Source organism: Papaver somniferum, chromosome 9 (assembly GCF_003573695.1).
Source record: "Papaver somniferum cultivar HN1 chromosome 9, ASM357369v1, whole genome shotgun sequence".
NCBI lineage: Eukaryota > Viridiplantae > Streptophyta > Magnoliopsida > Ranunculales > Papaveraceae > Papaver > Papaver somniferum.
The window spans coordinates 49,480,524-49,499,693 of NC_039366.1; the positions used below are offsets into that span (position 1 = coordinate 49,480,524).

The 19,170-nt window shown below is 35.9% G+C and overlaps 2 long non-coding RNA genes and 1 pseudogene across 2 annotated transcripts; 1 reads left to right on the plus strand and 2 right to left on the minus strand.

The window, feature by feature from the left end:
- Positions 1–830: 830 nt before the first annotated feature.
- Positions 831–3,774, minus strand: LOC113311124. Its single transcript, XR_003341564.1, has 3 exons — positions 2,345–3,774; positions 1,528–1,611; positions 831–1,025 (listed from the first exon to the last, which is right to left on the minus strand). It is a non-coding gene; the product is annotated as an uncharacterized LOC113311124 (long non-coding RNA).
- Positions 3,775–5,383: 1,609 nt separating this feature from the next.
- On the plus strand, positions 5,384–9,336 carry LOC113309147. Its single transcript, XR_003340364.1, has 6 exons — positions 5,384–5,572; positions 5,943–6,371; positions 6,887–6,998; positions 8,189–8,358; positions 8,644–8,745; positions 9,259–9,336. It is a non-coding gene; the product is annotated as an uncharacterized LOC113309147 (long non-coding RNA).
- Positions 9,337–10,422: 1,086 nt separating this feature from the next.
- Positions 10,423–12,043, minus strand: LOC113311924 (annotated as a pseudogene).
- Positions 12,044–19,170: the final 7,127 nt, after the last annotated feature.

The window sequence follows — 19,170 nt, forward strand, 5'->3', positions numbered from 1 at the left end:
AGCGATTTGCACAGGTATAGTATTCTTAATTTGCAAAGAACACAAACACCCACATAAACGAGAACAATAATGTTAACGAGATTGAATCCTGGGGAAAGATAAATAATTTTATATATTATTGTACATGAGAAAACATATAAAATCCAAGAGAGAAGAAGAAGTTTTTAGTATGTTTTCTCGGTTCTCTACTTGGCTATTTTTTATAGGAGAAAACATATAAAATCAAAGAGAGAGGATGAAGTTTTTAGTGTGTTTTCTAGGTTCCCTACTTGGCTATTTTATATACACCTAGACAAGAAGTTTTGCTTAACCAATAAGAATAGGGTTATCTCAACTCTTCTGTCGACTATACCACACTAAAAAGAGAGAGGATGAAGTTTTTACTTAATTCTTAATAAGCTAAACTTTAAGAACATATACAAATACTAAGAGTTATCTCAACTCTTCAGATGACCGACTAGTTTTGGTGTACAGTGGTATAGTGAAGTGGAAAGTAAGGCAGGGTTGAGAACTACAAAATAGTTACCTTTGTTTCTCTAGTTAATGATAGATTTGCAAAGGAGAGTGTGCTTCCAGAATGTGCATTGATAATTATGCCCTTGTTTGGATAATACTATCGATGTCTTGAAGATATGTTTTCAGTCTGTCATTCTGTGCAATCATATTCGTTAAAATATGTTTCTCTGTGGATATACTGTCCACCAACAACCTGGCATTAGTCAATGCAGCGGCCCCTAAGGTAACAACTGACTAATCCAAGAGATTAACTACATAAAGAGGCACTAAGAATCTAAATCATTTACTTAAACATTCAATTAAGAAATCTGCTACAAAACTTAACCTGAAAACTATCCCCATTCTGAAATATATATACAAGAACTTCTCTCAAATGATACATATTCAATAATGAGTTGATTTACAAATAGAATACAAACACAAAATAACATAGTGTAAGCTAACTAATTAAAATAACTAATTCTTCGAAGCTTTCATCGTCACATGCACATCTTGGTCTGTCTCTGAAACTGAAAGTGGGAATGGGTGAGCACATCATCCCTAAAAGGGGTTCCCCGTAGGAATAACAACTAGCTTTCAAGTAAACATTAATATGATTCAAAGACAATGCAGGTTTTATCGAAAGTCGTTAATACACGGAAAGACAGTAAAACACAAAGTAAAAACTTCTTCAAAGACATCCATAAATAAAAGTAAACATCCATGTATGAGATGTGTGTTGCCGCACATAAGGGAAGAGTAATATTGATGCAAATTCCACACCGAATAGGTAATACCGCGGTGTATCTCCCTAGCCATAGAATACTGAATATATAAAGGAAGAATAATATTACGGTGTATCGCCCTAGTCGTGTAACATTGCGGTGTATCGCCCTAGCCATAGAATACTGATATTGTGTCGGCACACATCTCATACCACACAGAGCACACAAATATATGCATGAATTCACAACACCGAGATTGATTTGTGAAACAATAATGAATACAAGAGAGTTTGTTATCGATTCCCACCTCTTTTGATGACAAGTCTCGCCTACCTCGAGATCCATGATCCACTGGTTCATCCTTAAATCGATCGTTGTTAATAAAGATTAACTGTTAATCATACAAGCACTCTAAGAGTTTAGCCAAAAAGACTCACATAAAGCTCATAACATAATCTCATACAAATTCCAGTTATAAGTTAGGTGAACTATGTAATGGTTCTAAACCCATTTATGGTTCTACACTTCTTTCAGTCTTTACCTTTAACATAGATAAGGTTCATAAATTCAATTATGTTGGTTCTATAGTCCACTAATTATGTATTATGAATATCTACAATTTTGTAGAAAGAACCAAAAACTAATTCGGTCCATAAGTGGTCCAATTCATCAAATATGAACACTAACTCTAAGCCCAAGCCCACTAAACTGGCCCATTAACTAAGGTCCAGCCAATAGAAGTCAACTAACGCTTACTAACGGTCAATATAATTCATCACACGGTCAATATAATTCAACAAACGGTCAACGTAAGTCAGGGTCAAAGGTCAAGACAATGGTCAAACCCTAGTCAAGGTCAACTGGTCAGGTCACTGAGTCAAATCGGTCAAGGGTCTCAGATCAAGTGAGGGAGAATCGGTGAGTTGACTCAGTCCAGAAGACTCATTCAGGTTATACAAACCAAGGCCCTTGCACAGGCCAAACTCTCTGCTGCACCATCATGGTGCAACAACAACAAACTTGACAGTCCAAAATCCTATTACAGACTTCAGTTTAAACAATCACAACAATACAAATCTCAACTTAAACTTCATAATCAAATTACAAATACAACTACAGCCTACCTGCAGTTTAGCAGTTCCAAGCTTTACAGCAAGCACAATCTACAACTCTGTAATCACCAATCTTCAGTTGAATAACTCAATTACAAATTCTCACAGCCTTACTTAAACTCAGTTCATATCATCACCACCAACATGACACAATCATTCCTGTAATTCGACTCTCAATACAACCACCTACATAACCACAACTTCTAAACCATTCATCTTACTCCTACTCTCAGTTTAGACTCATCCTCAACTGCAATATCTTACTCTGTTCATTTCCATCTCAGCCAGACCATTCCAGACATGTCATTCACCTAAACCAATTTAGCTTCAACTTCATTTCACATACACCTGCAATTAAAACAATTCCCACAACATCAACACCACCACCAAACTAACTCCAACTCCAACTGCAACTAACTAGACTGCAATGACAACACCAAACCACTAACTCCATTAAATCACCTACACAATCTGGTTCAACTTCAGATCCTTCATCATTTCCAATTCTGTAATCCTCATCACTACAACAACCCCAACACCCATCTCAGCCACAAGAAAACCAATTCAAACACTTCAGCAACAATCTATAAAGCTTATCACTACAATTTGTTGAGTAACACTCAACTGCATCTCATACCACCTGCCTCAATTTCAATCCCTAAATATCCAACTCAATTATCTTCAATTCATCCTCGATCTAAATCTGAGAACCTTAATTTCCCAAGGAACCTACAACCCATCCTTACACAATCATTTCTACTTCAATTCCAGTCAATACCCATATGAAATCAATCAAGTAAACTCAATTTCACATATTATATAATTCAAATATAAAACCATAAATTCAAATTCTCTAAATTACCTTTCCTTTTGAGGTTGAACCAAACACTCGAATTAACACCATCTCCATCGATCTTTCCTTGATCTTTCTCCTCTCCACTCGTTCTCAAATACAAACTCAATTCCTCAGAAACCATAACAAATCAAACTCCATCATCGATTACATCCTTTGATACTTATTTCCATCTGTAATTGCACTCCAAATCTTCCAGTTACTCATAACCCACCTCATATCAACATCCCAGAACGTCAATTTCATCTTCTAAATAATCTGAGTTCTTCTTACAAACCCTAACTCTTAGATTCATCGTTACAGAAGCTTTACTTCATTGATTCAACAACAACCCTTCTCTTCTTCATCCATCCACATCTCGATTCACTTCTCAATTTCGACCCAAACCCTAATTCCGATTCTCTGTGATTTACTATTTCAAATTCTAAACATCTTCTTTGTAAATCATCGATTCATCCTCAGTAATAACACCTAGTACCTAACTTGATCTTTCTCATCACAAAATCATCTCAACAGCATCAATCGCCATTAACAGTACTCGAGCAGAGGAAAAGAAAAGAAAAAGGAGGAGAGAAGAAGATAGAAGAAGAAAAAGGAGGAATGAGCTTATCTGCTCGATCCGGTCTTGGTGATAAGGCCAACGACAAATGATAAAGGCACCATCCCAAAAGATATGGGCATCCAGGCGGTCTAAAACAAAAAGACTATTTTTCCCTTCAAACAAATCTGATAATTTTTTCTTCGACATCCGAATGACACGTTCGAGTAGTCCATTTTGCGTAAGTTTACGAGATCTATTCAACGACACTAGTTCCATATGAAAATCGTTATTGGATTAATTCCTATTAATTGACGTTCGCGTTAAACTAATCGAGTTAGTATCGGCTAATTCGTTACTTGACCGGTCTAATAGCGTTGACGAGCTTGAGGGTCTTTACATTCTATATTTAGTTTTCCTTTTTCCATATAATACAAATATGTTACAGATCCGAAAATCACAGTGTTGAAAGATAGCAAAGCAATTAATAATAAAAATCATATGAATGTTTTGTTGCATAGGCAAACTATTAGAGCTTCTCCAATGACATGTGTGTGGAGATAAATGTTAAAATCCACCCAGGATGCACATCTATTTTCTCTAAAATCATTCTCCAACCCGGATGTCATAAGTCAATGTATGCATGATTTTAAGTAGAAAATGTCAAGGGGAATGTCTAGTTTCCCACATTCCCCTTGACATTGTCTACCATCTTAGTAAGCTTTTAATATATTTTATTTACTCAAATACAATACATAATCATTTTTATATCTAATAAAATCTTAAAATTACTAAACATAACATTTACATTTAATAAGAAAATGATCACAAACAACACCATTGTAGATGAATAACTTTTTTCACCTAAACTTAAGGAAAATTTGGAATAAAGATGTCTTGTTTGTGTTGCCACATAGGAAATACATACAACAACCATTGGAGAAGCTCTTAGTGCTAGGGATGGCAATTTGCCCCACCCAAACCCATCCCCGTGGGGACCCGCCCCTAAGGGTTAGGATTTTACTCGTATAAACGGGGAACGGGGTACGAGGAATCCCCGAAAGTAGTGATGCAGGTATGGGGTGGAGACGGGACCCCATACCCGCCCCATACCATAACTTATTATATCTGAACGAGGAACTTTTTTGGAAGATAACGAAGAAGATCATGACGAGATGATTAACATGGAGGAAGATGGTTAATAATGAGGAACTAAGAAGTAAAAGGAACCATAATACTTAATTATGGATCAATTGTTTCCTTTATTTTTTAGTTTTAGTTGGTTATTATAAACTTAAAATTTTAAAATGCACTGCTTAGGTTATTATTATTGTTTGAAACATTATAATTATTTTTAAATTATTATAATTTACAAAAGTTTAAATATTTGTGAAAAATACTAGAACCACACTACTATATGGGTTCAATATTTAGAAGCCCCACAAAATGGATCCTCCACTATCAACTCCATACTTTCAGAAAATGATACTACTAGTCCCAAAATATAAATTTTTCTTCAGATCTGGCCCATAATTAATTATTACGAATTTTAATAATGACAACGTTACCCTTTACTATTTATACAAGAGGAATACTAGAAGATATTTTCATTTCTCTATTTTTTTTCTCTCTCTTCTCCATTTTTTCTCTCTCGGCTCCGGCGAAATTTCTCTATTCAGATTCATTCATCAACAATGAAAGATCGAGATGGCTTCTTCACCGGAAATCATCAGACTTGTTTCATGATCGAGGAGATCTGTTTTGGATGAGTTTTTTGTTTGTGTTAAAGAAGATCGAGAAAACAACAGTGAAATATCAAGAAGACTTCATCACCGGAAATGATGAATAGGTAAATTTATTTTGTTGCAATCACTTTAATTCGATATTTTCTAGGTTTTTCTTTCTTCTCCATAGGTTACATCTCAGATCTCCAACATTTTGTTTGTTTCAATTGATTTATAGCTTAATCAACCGATGGATTTGATCTAAGTCATTTAATCTGGATTTCTCAGTTGATTCAAATACATCTCATGTATTTGATTGAATTGTTTTCAATCGATTTGATTTATTTTTCATTTGCTCTTTTAGATCTAGAAAAACGATAATAAATTTGTTATTAGTACAAGAAGATGTGTTTGTAGCAATAACAAATCTGGATTCTACTCTCTGCATTTTTGAATTTTGATCTTGATTTCGTTGTTTTTGTCTCAAAACTGTAGAAGACAGGAAGAAATGGGTTTCTGCAGGTTTTGTTGGTGTGGATATGTGCAGAAGATTCAGAAATGGAGTTGGTGGTTCTGGATTCGTCATTGTTTTACCCTATTCTCCAACTAACATTTCTGGTTTTTCATCTATCCATCCTTAACAAGCTACTGTTCTGATTTTGTTTTATCCTCTAAATTAATAATAATAATAATATTATTAGTAGGCGCCCCTTGTTTGATAGGGGTGGTCCATTTGGAAATCAAATCATGCATAAAGAAGAATCAAATCAAATGTGAGAAAAACGTTATGTTAAAATGGTGGCGATGAATTTCAAAGAGGAGATGATTAGTAATAGTTTTCTGAAGAACAAGGATGTCTGATTTGGTTGCTCGTAATGGTCGACATCAGCAGCGTTACCAGGATGGTTGTCGCCTTGTCGTTGGGTATAAAAATCAATCTCACCACTCTTTGTTGAAATCGTTTATCAGTTTCTTGTTTTTATTTTTTGGATTAATCTGATTTATCATTCATCTCTCCCTAAGATTCAATTTACTTGGCTAATGATAGATTAGGTGTTGATAATGGCCTTAATTCCTTAAGCTCCTTTATTTAGTTTCCGCATTATTGGTTACTTGAACCCTAACTCTGTCAAAAGAATCTGTAGTCATGTACATGTGCTTTTAAAAATCATAAGTGAAGTGGGAAAATGTGAGATTTTGTATTAGGATCTTCATGATGTATATATCACCAGTAATTTAACTATAGGTCGATACTGGTAGGACAATATAGGTAGGAGAGAGTGAGAGAGACATTATAAGAATGTGAATGTATCTTGAAGATTCCAATGTATAATAATTCTTGGAAATTTGACGTATAATAGCTGTTTGTAATGTTGTACTTCGCCTATACCCTATATGAACGACTAGAAAAAGGAACTAATGCAATGAGATTTTGGCAGGTGTATTCCTTTTAAGTACAGAGAAGATAACAGTAGAGATTCCAATAGTAAAAAAAATGTTGAGGTTCTCATGATCAACTCCTCAAGTGGGCTAGGACTTTTGTTTCCAAAGGTATAACATAACGAAAATGTAATTTTATCATCGTTATGGTTACATTATATTGTACTTATTTATGTTTGTTTAGACATGAAGTAACAGTCTCTCTGTAGTAACACATTGCTTAGTTATGTTTGTTTAGACATGAAGTAACAGTCTCTGTGTAGCAATACATTGCTTAGAAATCTAATAACCATTGTTATCTATATTCGGATTGGTCGGTTTGTATATCATAGAAATGTTGACTCCATATATTAAGACTTCAGTTTCTTTCTTATTCTGTTTTTAGGAAAACATCAAATTCCAAATGGTAATAAGAGAAGCTTTAATACCTGCTTATTCCCTAGTTAATGCTGCTCCTCTACTTGACTACTTTAGTTGAGTTGTTAGGATGATAACAAACTAGATTTGTGATCTCATCTTATATATATAGTTCCTACATTAGGTGGGATTTAAAGCTGGGGTTATAGCCAGACTACTAGCAGAAATATGATTTTAGCTTTTGTAAAACTTCTAAGTCTTTGATCCCTTGAAGATATATCCTTTAGAGCATGATCTTAATTATATTTCTATGATTACGCTTCCATTTTGTGAATCTAATGGAAGTATCGGTGTAGCTATTTGCAAAAGGCTGGTGTTGGTTGTTTACAGATGCATTTACACGGATTGCGAACTTTAGATGAATGTTTAGGATTAATTTAATGAATGGCAGAGTTGACCTGCAACTGCAGTTCAGGTGAAGCTAAAATAATTGTTGTGTCTAGATAATGGCTTGCATTTTGGATGTGTAATTTCTGGTTACACTTGCATCATGACGTGTACTTTCTGGTTACACTTGCATTTTGGATGTGTAATTGCTGATTACACATGCATTTAAGTATGTGTATCTGCTGATTACTCTTCCTTGGATGATATTCTACTTTGAAGCTCTACATTTCATCATTTTTATTACCCATCGTTTGATTTGTGTTTCATCCATTATTTAAGTTGTTTAAATAGTAATAACATAAGGAATTTGGTATCATCACATTGAACTGTGTATCATCTTTTCCTTCAATTTCATTAGAAGTTCCATATGTTGGCAGAAACCTTTACTGAAAATGATTTTTGTTGGCTACCAGCCATGGTATTTGTATGCTTAACTTGTTTTCTAATGCAATACTAATGAAACTTATAAAACTGTGATTTGTTTGGTCAATGTATAGGTAACTTTTCCCACTTTTAGTTGGAGGAGGTGATGGTGGTGCAGGTGCAGGTTTTAGAAGAGGATTATGGAGCTGCTGGTGGTGATGGTGGTGGTATTGGAGATGGAAGAAGAGTAACTGGTGGAGGAATATGTATCAGATGGGTGTGGCAGGTTGTAGCATAATGATTTGTAAGTTATCTGACTTTTTTTGGATGTATAACTATTAGTTACACATGCTCATTAAATGTGTAATTTCTAGGTACACAAGCTAAATGGATGTGTAGCTACTAGTTACACATGCTAATTAGATGTGTAACTTATAGATACACGTTCTAATTGAATTACTAGTTAGTTAGATGTGTAACTACTAGTTTCTGAAGTTGTCATCTAGTATTGTTCTTGCATTTCTTATTCGATATTTAGGTTCACGGTTGCTCACTGATTGATTATGTCTCTCGATAATGAATTCTTCAGATTCCATTTTGTGAGTATATATGGTCATGTTCTTCAGAAGGAGTAATGAGATTTTCAGCCTTTTCAGTTCTTTCATTTTTCCGCAACCATTATTTGCTTCAGGTAAATTTTCCTTTAATTACCTTGAGATGTTTGTTCTCCATATAAACTATAGATGAAATAGTATTGAATGTTAGCTTGACGGTATCTTTAATCTTGCTTTCATTCGGTGCTACTACCATATAATGCTATCTTAAGATGAGTTTTTCACATTGTCAGTCATGGAATCATTTTTGGAACCTTAGATTTTAATGATAGGAATTTCTCCTTACACAACTCAGTTGCATGTGTAACTTCTCCTTACACATTTCTATATGCATGTGTAATTTCTCCTTACACTAGACAAATGCATGTGTAACTAGAAGTTACACAAGTTAGATGCTTGTATAGCTCCTTGTTACACATGCTAAAATAAAAATAACTCCTCCTCCTTATACTAGGCTTCAGAGATAAGTTATCATGTGCCTTTTATGTGATCTTTGTTCTATAATTTCGCCTTGCAATTATTCTATAGTTTTGTTTCTTTATTTTTTGTCCATCCTACCTAATTCCATGGATGTTTATTCTTGTTTGCAGATGTGTTAATATATTGAAATCTAGAAAGACAAAAAAGGAAAGAAACATTTCTATTATATGATATGGTGTATTATTTTTAGGATTTTGCTTTCCATTTCTCGTGTTTTAATTCGTTTATTGTGTTCAAACAACCAATTACTATAATTGTAATAATTGATGAACGGACAAATTGCTGTAAATGAAAATTAAAGTAATACATGTTTTTTATGATGAATAACTTGTAGATAACCTTACATATATCATGTGTAATAAAAAGTTACACATGCATATGGATGTGTAACTTGTAGATACACATGCCATACGCATGTGTAACTTCTGAATACACATGTGTAACTACAGAGTGCACATTTATGTACAAGTGTAACTTTGCATTACACATTTTATATGAATGTGTAACTTCTGTATACACATGCCATATGCATGTGTAACTTCTATATACACATCCATATGCTGGTGGTGGTCGGCAGTGGTTGGCGGCGGCTGCGTTTATCAGTGGCGGCAGGCGGCGACGGTTGGCAGCTGTGGTGGTCGAAGGTGGCTGGCGGTGGTGATCAGAGGTGGTTTGACTGGCGTTGGTGGTTTGACGGTGGTGGTCGGAAGTGGTTGGTGGCGGTGGTGGTCGGAGGTGGTTGGTGGCGGTCGGAGGTGGTTTAAACATCATCACATAATATTTTAATAATTTTGAACCTAAATTTAAATTTTATTCAATTATGGGCTTGACAATATGCAGAAGGGTATCAAGGTTTTTTAATAATTTGGGGCGTAGATTTAAACTTCTTTTAATTAAGGACTTCATATTATGGGTTATCCATGGATTGGGCCTTACCCTAAGTTTCCCTAAATATTTATCGTAATGTTATGGTAACCCATAGAAAACCCATCCCCTACGGGAATTCTCCATACCCGTCCCCGCCCCACTCTTATGGAGAACGGATAGAAGATGGATTTTAATTTTTTGAACGGGATAGGGGATGGGATTCAAGGTCCCCCCATTGTCATCCCTACTTAGTGCCCTTATTTACATCTGTAATCAGAAAATTAAGTAATGTCGTCGCCTCAGAAAGAAAGAAGAATGAGTCTTTCGAAATAATTAACCAACGAATCTTGTCAATGGGATCAAGATTGACTTGCCTTTTCTTGATAGGATAAAACAATTAATTAATACTAAACCACCATACTAATGGCAGCAAATTCGGGTTCCGCACCCTTGAACCTGCAACGTTGGCATAAAGGGGAAAGAAAAGAAAGTATTTTGAAATATCCCTCTCCCCCCATCATTGGCATCGCGACACCAACGTTAACATGACTAACATAATCGGAACGGTATGTCTGACCCGAACTCCATCAACTGAATCTGATAGATTCTTAAACTTGAATTGAGTTTCGAGGTGGGCAAAAACATCATCAGATGGGATTTAGTATTTATGGACACGGTTTTCGTCATCACCAATTGGTGTTACTCTTACGTCCATTTCTATCAATCCGGTTATGGTCACTCTTACACTGTTTGTATCAGCAGTTCTCTCTACTATAACTTCTCTATCTCCATCCGCAGTGATTCTCCATTCTGCCTCCCCGTCTGTGGGTATATCATAATTTCTCCGTTCCATCGGACAATGAGAGAATCGACCTTGTCGTCCCAATATGAGACTCTCTTGGCTGCAAGAACAAGATTGTGATTGTGGAACAGTACCGATAGAGCTTGAATCCAAGTGAAATCACGGGTCGGCCCTTGTGGTCTGGTTCCAATGAAGTGTGCATTAATTTGGAAGTCATGGTCACTTACAAGAGCAAAGTCACTTCCGGTGGCTCCATGGAAGTAGAACATAACTCCGTCACCACCAACAAATCTTGGATCGTAACATATGGATCCATAACCTTCACAGTTGGCTCTCCTAACTGTAACACAAAAAATATGGTTAAAAAAAAAATCCTCGTATAAATTTCTAAACTATGTGTTGATTAGTAGAGAAGGCTTGCTTGCAAAAATAAATTCATTTGCAAGTTGCTTCACACCTCTAGTACAATCGATGTAGCATCCTTTATTCCTTTTGTTCTTCTTAGGTTTTCTAAGTGGGCATTCAGGAGGACAAATAAGGAGGACACTAGAGCATCGCCCTTCAGCAGTGGCAGGACATGTGTAGTTGTCTGGTGTTGGTGGATAACTGCTTCCATTGCCATTCCCGTTACCATTATTACCATTGCCGTTGCCGTTACCGTTGTTGCCATTTCCATTTCCGTTGCCACTGTTACCATTTCCATTTCCGTTACCGCTATTGCCATTGCCGTTGCCATCACCGTTGTTGCCATTGCCATTTCCGTTGCCACTATTGCCATTACCATTGTTGCCGTTTCCACTGCCGTTACCGTTGTTACCGTTGTTACCATTGTTGTTATTGCCGTTACCGTTACTGCCGTTGCCATTTACATTGTTGTTACCATTGTTGCTATTGCCATTGCCGCTACCGTTGCTGCTATTTCCATTGTTGTTACCGTTGTTACTATTGCCACTGCCGCTACTGTTGTTGCCATTTCCATTGTTGTTACCGTTGCCATTGCCGTTACCACTGTCGCCATTGCCATTGCCGTTTCCGTTATTTCCATTTCCGTCAGTGACGTAATCACTACCATAGCCATCACCATAGTTGTTGTTCTCATTTCCGTTACTGCGGTTTCCATTGCCATTTTCATCACCGTTGCCAGTATCGTCACTTTGAGCGAATGTTGCTTCTATGGCGATGACCGCAACAAAGAAAACTAATAAACATGCTAGTCTCTTATCCATCTTATAAATAATTCTTTTTGTTGATAAGTTTGGTTTGCATCGATGAAGAATAAGATGCAACTCTTTTTAATGAAAGATTAACGTAGGAATGAGAACGAGAGTACAATTATGGGCTGGTATGTTCATGCATACAAGGAGTTCGCCCTAATCCCAATTCACCCCTTGTTGATAAACAATCAAAACATAATTAACCATCTAAGCTAAATGATGCTTTTTCTAACTAGTTTAAAAAAAATGGTTGACAAAATAGTACTTGTCTGCTAACTAAATACGTACTAATAAGAAAAAAACAACAAGAAGTGGGATATAAGAAAATTTTATAACACATAAAGATACATGATGCTCCTTGGAGCTTCGAGGATTACTTTGACAAATATACAAACAAGAAGTACCATCTACTATGAGAATAAATGGTTGCTTTCTTAGGCTTTAGAAATTGAATCATATTTTGTCAAATAAAAAAAAAAAATTTAATTAAACGGTATCAAAATTAAACTCACAAAAATTTGTAAGTTCTAATCAAATTTTTTTTTTTTTCCAGAGTGGAGTGGATTCCGATAATTATCGAATTGGAACTCCTACCTCCACGGTGGGAGGTAGCATGAGACCTTAATGGTTCTCGTAATCAAGTTAACTCATGTTATTTGTTGGTCAACCGGGAAAACTACAGGTACTGGACTTTGTGCACTATCACTCTGGTTGAATAACACTCGTACTGATACTGACTGGCACAAAACTAATCCTCCCCAACTAAGAATCTTGAATCAGTGTCCACAGGTTCAAATACCAAGACACATGATACGGCGAACCAATATAAATACACGTAAGTATATGGATACTCCGTCCCTAATATATAGGTGGAGGATACGAAATCTCTTAGAATAAAAAAATGCATGGTTTTTAAAGATTTTCATGTTTTTTCTTATCTATACCCCTTATCCTATTCCCAAAACAGTTTTCCATACAACATAAATAAGGGTATATATGTCATAAAACATTTTGTAATTAGAATTCGGAATGAAACTACCACACAGAATGGATCGTTCTCTATGCAGCGAGCGGAGTCAAAGAATGAAAAGGAAAAACACCAATCTACTGAGTCCAAAGAAAAGGATTCCACTAGATATAGCTGGAGGGCGTGTAATGTCACTGCTGGACAAGACTATATACCTTGCTTGGATAATGTGCAAGCTCTAAAGAAACTTAGAAGTGCTAGGCATTACGAATACACAGAGAGGCATTGTCCTGATGAGGCCTCCACCTGCCTTGTTGCATTTCCTGAAGGACATAAACGACCAATTGAGTGGCCTGTAAGCAAGGACAAGGTAAGTGATTACATTCTCAATTTTTTTTTTTTAATTTTTATCATTTTTTTTAATTTTTTGCGTGTATTCTTTTGTATTGGTTCTACTAGGAGGAAAAAACCAAATCTAATGGAACTTGAGGTTCAGTTTGGAGAAAATAAACAAATAGTAGTCGAACTACATGAATAGAAGAGTTCGGCTAGGGAAAAAAAATACGAGCTAACCGAACTCAACACATGGGTTTACAGAGAAGAGTTCGGCCAAGGAGAAAATTTTTGCGAACTAACTGAACTCAACATATGGGTTTATAGATAAAAGTTCGGTTAAGGAGAAAATTTTGCGAACTAACCGAACTCTGCATTTGGTGTTATATGCAAAAGTTCGGCTACGTCCAGAAAATTTCGTTTTAGCCGAAGTGTTCTTCGTGTTATTGGTTTCAGAAAGTTCGGTTACCAAACTAGAGTATTTTGATACTTCTACTAACTGAAATTGCTATTGTAAGTTTGTGACTCCCATTTGTCACCCAATTTTGATGATTACTACTCAATTTTATCAATCAAAAACGAACTAAAAGTAATGGTTTGTGGGAAAAATACCTGCGAATTTGAATGTTGCTAGAATCTGGGTCTTGCAGAACCAAACCTAATAATAATAATAATAAAAAGATTTAAAAATAAATATAGTAAAGATAATAAAAAAATTATCTTAGAAATGCAATAATCAAATAACATATTATAAAAAAATTAAAAAGATAATAAATAATTAAAACAATATAAGAGTATTCTGGCCAATAACTAAAATATATGGATAACGGGTGGCTTCAGTTTACTTCTGAATATCATATTAAAATTGAAATGATGATTCCCTCCAAAATAGAGTGGTTCCCAAAAACCGTTCTTTAAGTTTTAACATACCAGTAGGCCGATATATATATATATATATCAAAATGTTAGGATGCACACAGTTCGACGAAGGTGAATGTAAGATAGAATATTCCGTAGAAAATAAATGGAGTAACTTGCAATTTCTCTGGTGCACAATTTACACAGGGGTTTTGTTCACTTCTGCGTCCAAGCACAAGACAATAACTAATCATCGGCGTTGAAAAATGTAGATAATATTAAAAAATAAGAGACATAATATTTTTTTGCGGTGAAGAATTCAAATTTTACATTTATAAAAGACAAATTGAAAAAATCCATGTTAACTTGCATTGGAAAATGCAAGAAAACATTATCTCTCTTATTTATTTAATAGTGCTTATACTTTACAATAACAATGATTTATCGTTATTTGTTCATTTTTGATGGAATCTTCAAAGGCTACGATTTCCAAAGATTGAGTGCAAAAAATGGAGAGAATTCATAGCTTTTGATTCCCTTAAAGTTTTACTAGTTTCCTACCGTGGGAGGTAAAGGTCATTAAATTGATATACTATTTGTTAGATACAGTGACATAATATAATCTTTGAAAGATCATACGTAGGTCAAATCAAATTATTCCTCCCTTTTCGCAATCAATAAATTTTAGTGGGACTAGGAAAATCAATATGCCGCCCTTTGGTTCGGCAAGATCCAGATTCTAGCAACATTCAAATTCACATGTATTTTTCCCACAAACCATTACTTTTAATTCACTTTTGATTGATAAAATTGAGTAGTAATCATCAAAATTGGATGAAAAATGGAAGTTACAAACTTACAATAGCAATTTCAGTTAGTAGAAGTTTTAAAATACTCTAGTTTGGTAACCGAACTTTCTAAAACCAAGAACACGAAGAACACTTCGGCTAAAACGAAATTTTATGGACGTAACCGAACTTTTGCATATAACACCAAATGCAGAGTTCGGTTAGTTCACAAAATTTTCTCCTTAACCAAACTTTTATCTATAAACCCATATGTTGAGTTCAGTTAGTTCGCAAAAATTTTCTCCTTGGCCGAACTCTTCTCTGTAAACCCATGTGTTGAGTTCGGTTAGCTCGTATTTTATTCCCTAGCCGAACTCTTCTATTCATGTAGTTCGACTACTATTTGTTTATTTTCTCCAAACCGAACCTCAAGTTCGATTAGATTTGGTTTTCTCCTCTAGCGGAACCAAATACAAAAGAATACACACAAAAAATTAAAGAAAAAGTAAAAATTAAAACAAAAATATTGAGAATGTAATCACTTACCTTGTCCTTGCTTACAGGAAACTCAATTGGTCGTTTATATCCTTCAAGAAGTGCAACAAGGCAGGTGGAGGCCTCTTCAGGACAGTGCCTTTCTGTGTATTCATAATGCCCAACACTTCTAAATTTCTTTAGAGCTTGCACATTATCCAAGCAAGGTATATAGTCTGGTCCAGCAATGACATTACACACCCTCCAGCTATATCTAGTGGAATCTTATTCTTTGGACTCGGTAGATTGGTGTTTTTCCTTTTCATTCTTTGACTCCGCCCGCTGCATAGAGAATGATCCATTCTGTGTGGTAGTCTCATTCAGAATTTCTGCTTGTGCGGCATCAGGAAATACCTCATTAGCACCCTGGCTACTGTCTGAATTATCCTTTTGGTTATCCCTGGAGTTTTCTGACTCCTTCTCTTGATTTTCATCTAACTTTTCATCTACCTTTTTCTCCACATTCTCCACTTTCTTTGTCTCAATTGGGTTTTCAACAGGTTATGCATGTCCCCAAGTCTCTGTTTGTGTCTCTCCAGAGTCAGTATTAGACTCTGCCTCTTCTATCTTTTCTCCACCACCATTACTTTCAGTCCGAGCATTAGATGTCTTATCTGAACCCGCACCTTTATCAGTCTGAGCATTAGAAGTATCGTTGGAGCCCGCACCTTTATCTCCGTCATCCTTCTCAGACTTGCCTCTCTGGTTTTCTTCACCGGTTTCTTCAGTTGTTTGCTGAGAAGCCTTCTGATTATCCTGGACCTCAGAATTTCCTTCTTCCTGTTGATCGAAGTTGTTGTTGGAGCCTCCTTTCATAACATCTTCTGGTAAGTCTCCTTGACTATCTTCAAATTTTCTAGATTTGTTTATCTAATTAAAGGGTAACCTATAGTCATATTGCCTAATCAAATCATGGTCTCAAAAAAACACACGCATAGTCCCTAATCTCCCCAAAAAAAAAACTCATAGTCCCCAAAAATCGTCCAACTTAAAAGTGATCGACTATCTGCCTAAGCCCAAGCCCCCCGCTTAGTTGATGTTACAAACCACCTCCCCCGTTATTTTCATGTGGAGAAGAATAGATATTTCTACCATCAACAACAATAAGATAATTCAACGTAAATGTTAATATTGAACAAGAGTCGATTCATGTTTCAATGATAGTTCTAGCAATTCTTTCGTTGTGTTTCTTTTCTGCGTTCCTGTTTCTTTAGGGATCCCTGTGTTCCCTGGTCAACGCGTGCCATATGCACTTTCCTTCTTGTTAGAGCATAGCTCGGCCAACCTCGCATGTGTTGCTATCTCAAGCATGTTTGTCAATGTTAGTGATCAAAACTATAAGTCTTGATTTCTAGCCTACATAGCTAAGTCTCGGACTATGATAGAAAAGTGCAGTTGAGCTCAAGGACTTCATGGTGATTCATCATACAACGACGAAGATCTATACAAGGAACCGTGGAACTTCATCAACAAAAAGGTATGTGGATACTTGAACTTATCTATCACTCAAAAGTCTATCTCTTCTATCTCCTACTTCTTATGAGACAAAAGTCGTATGCTATATAGACTAGATCATACACATTTGACATTTCGAGCTGAGCATTCATTGCTTATATTTTATCTCGAAATCGTGTGTTGGTAAAGCGTTTCGCTTTGATCAAATTTATCTTCACCTAGTGACGAAAGTCATGAAAAGTTTCAATCACTTTGAGAATTGCTCTGACGTGAATCGGTCTGTGAATAACGGCTACATAGCGTCCTCTGAGAATGTCTCAATGATTGAAATGAGAGTTTAGATTACATAACCATGTACTCCTTGAACTGAAGTTTTCGAACTTTGTTGATCTAGAGAAATCGGGAGGATTGTGGAATTGGCTTGCAAAGTCCGTGAACTGTCGGAAGTTCTCGATCGAGAATTTCTGCTGGGATTTTCCAAAACTCGTTTATGTGCTAAGTCCGCGAACTGGCAGAAGTTCTCTTTCCGAGAATTTCTGTTGAGTTTGGAAAACTTACCGATTAACTTAAGTCCGCGAACTTGTTTGTGAACTTAAGAGGTTAAGATCTAAAGATGTGCTCTGAACATGAAAAATTAAATTACTAAGGAATGCTTCATGCAAACCGTGACTATAATGTTCATGAGCCGATTCAATCGAATCGAATCATCTTTGTTTCAATTGTGTCTTGTGTAGTTACATAATATCTCATAGTAATTGAACAACTCTTTAACTAGTTCATTTGAGTCAATTGAACTAGTTATGGTGAAGAAGAACAAGGTTAATATGAAATGCTCATATGGTTAACCTTTTGGGTTACTATGTTGAACCAACATACACGTACACGTTTGGGCATTTTTTTCACGAACCCAGTAAACGTCTACCCAAGTGTGTGTGACAAGCTAAGTTTTCGATCTAACGGTTGAGAGATATTAGCTTGAATCTAAATCAGGTTTTCATGTAACGGTGAATAAGGATTGCTTTGTAACTAAGGCAAAACCCTGATTTGAAGGTTATATAAAGGAGACATCTAGCATTGTGAAAAACTAATCCCCACACGTCTGTGTGCTACTAGTGCGCCCGCTAGAGTCGATCTCCATTAACCTTTGATTTTCTTCTCTAAAATCAGGTTAACGACTTAAAGACTTCATTGGGATTGTGAAGGCAGACCGATATTAATTTATCGTAGTTGTGTGATCTGATCTTGCATCTTCTATCGTACGAGTACAATCGACTGATTGGCTTGAGATCGTGAGAGTTCTCCGATAGGCAAGATAAAGAAGTCACAAACATCTTCGTCTCACTGTTTGTGATTCCTCGACAATCCGCTTGTGTAGTCAGGAAGGATTGTAGAGAGGTGATTGATTAATCTAGGATGTTCTTCGGGAATATAAGACCGGATTATCAATTGGTTCCTGTTACCTTGATTTTATATCTAAAGACGGAACAAAACCTAGGGTTTATCTGTGGGAGACATATTTATCCTCTTATAGACTTTTCTGTGTGAGACTGATCTATTTATTACAAAAGTACTTGATAGCCTTTTGTTACAACAACTCTTGGTTGTGGGTGAGATCAGCTAAGGAAATCAAGTGCGCAGTATCCTGCTGGGATCAGAGGCGTAGGAGTACAACTGTACCTTGGATCGGTGGGAGACTGATTGGGGTTCAACTATAGTCTAGTCCGAAGTTAGTTTGAAGTAGGCTAGTGTATGTAGTGGTTTAATACAATGTGTATTCAATCTGGACTAGGTCCCGGGGTTTTTTCTGCATTTGCGGTTTCCTCGTTAACAAAATTTCTGGTGTCTGTGTTATTTCTTTTCCGCATTATATTTTATATAATTGAAATAATACAGGTTGTGCGTTCGTGATGATCAATTGGAAATCCAACCTTTGGTTGTTGATATTGATTGATCCTTGGATATTGGTCTTTGGTACCGTACAAGTATTCCTTGTATTTGATAAAGACTCGCTATTGTTTTTAGCTTGAGTAAAAATCAAATCAAGAGAGAGATATTAACTCCTTGAGATACTTTTATCTAGATTGAGTCTGACTGTCTAGTTGATTCTCTATCAAAGTATTTCGGAGTTAGTCCATACATATTGCTAATCGAAATATTGGGTGGTGTTGTTAGACCCCCGCTTTTTCAATTGGTATCAGAACAGG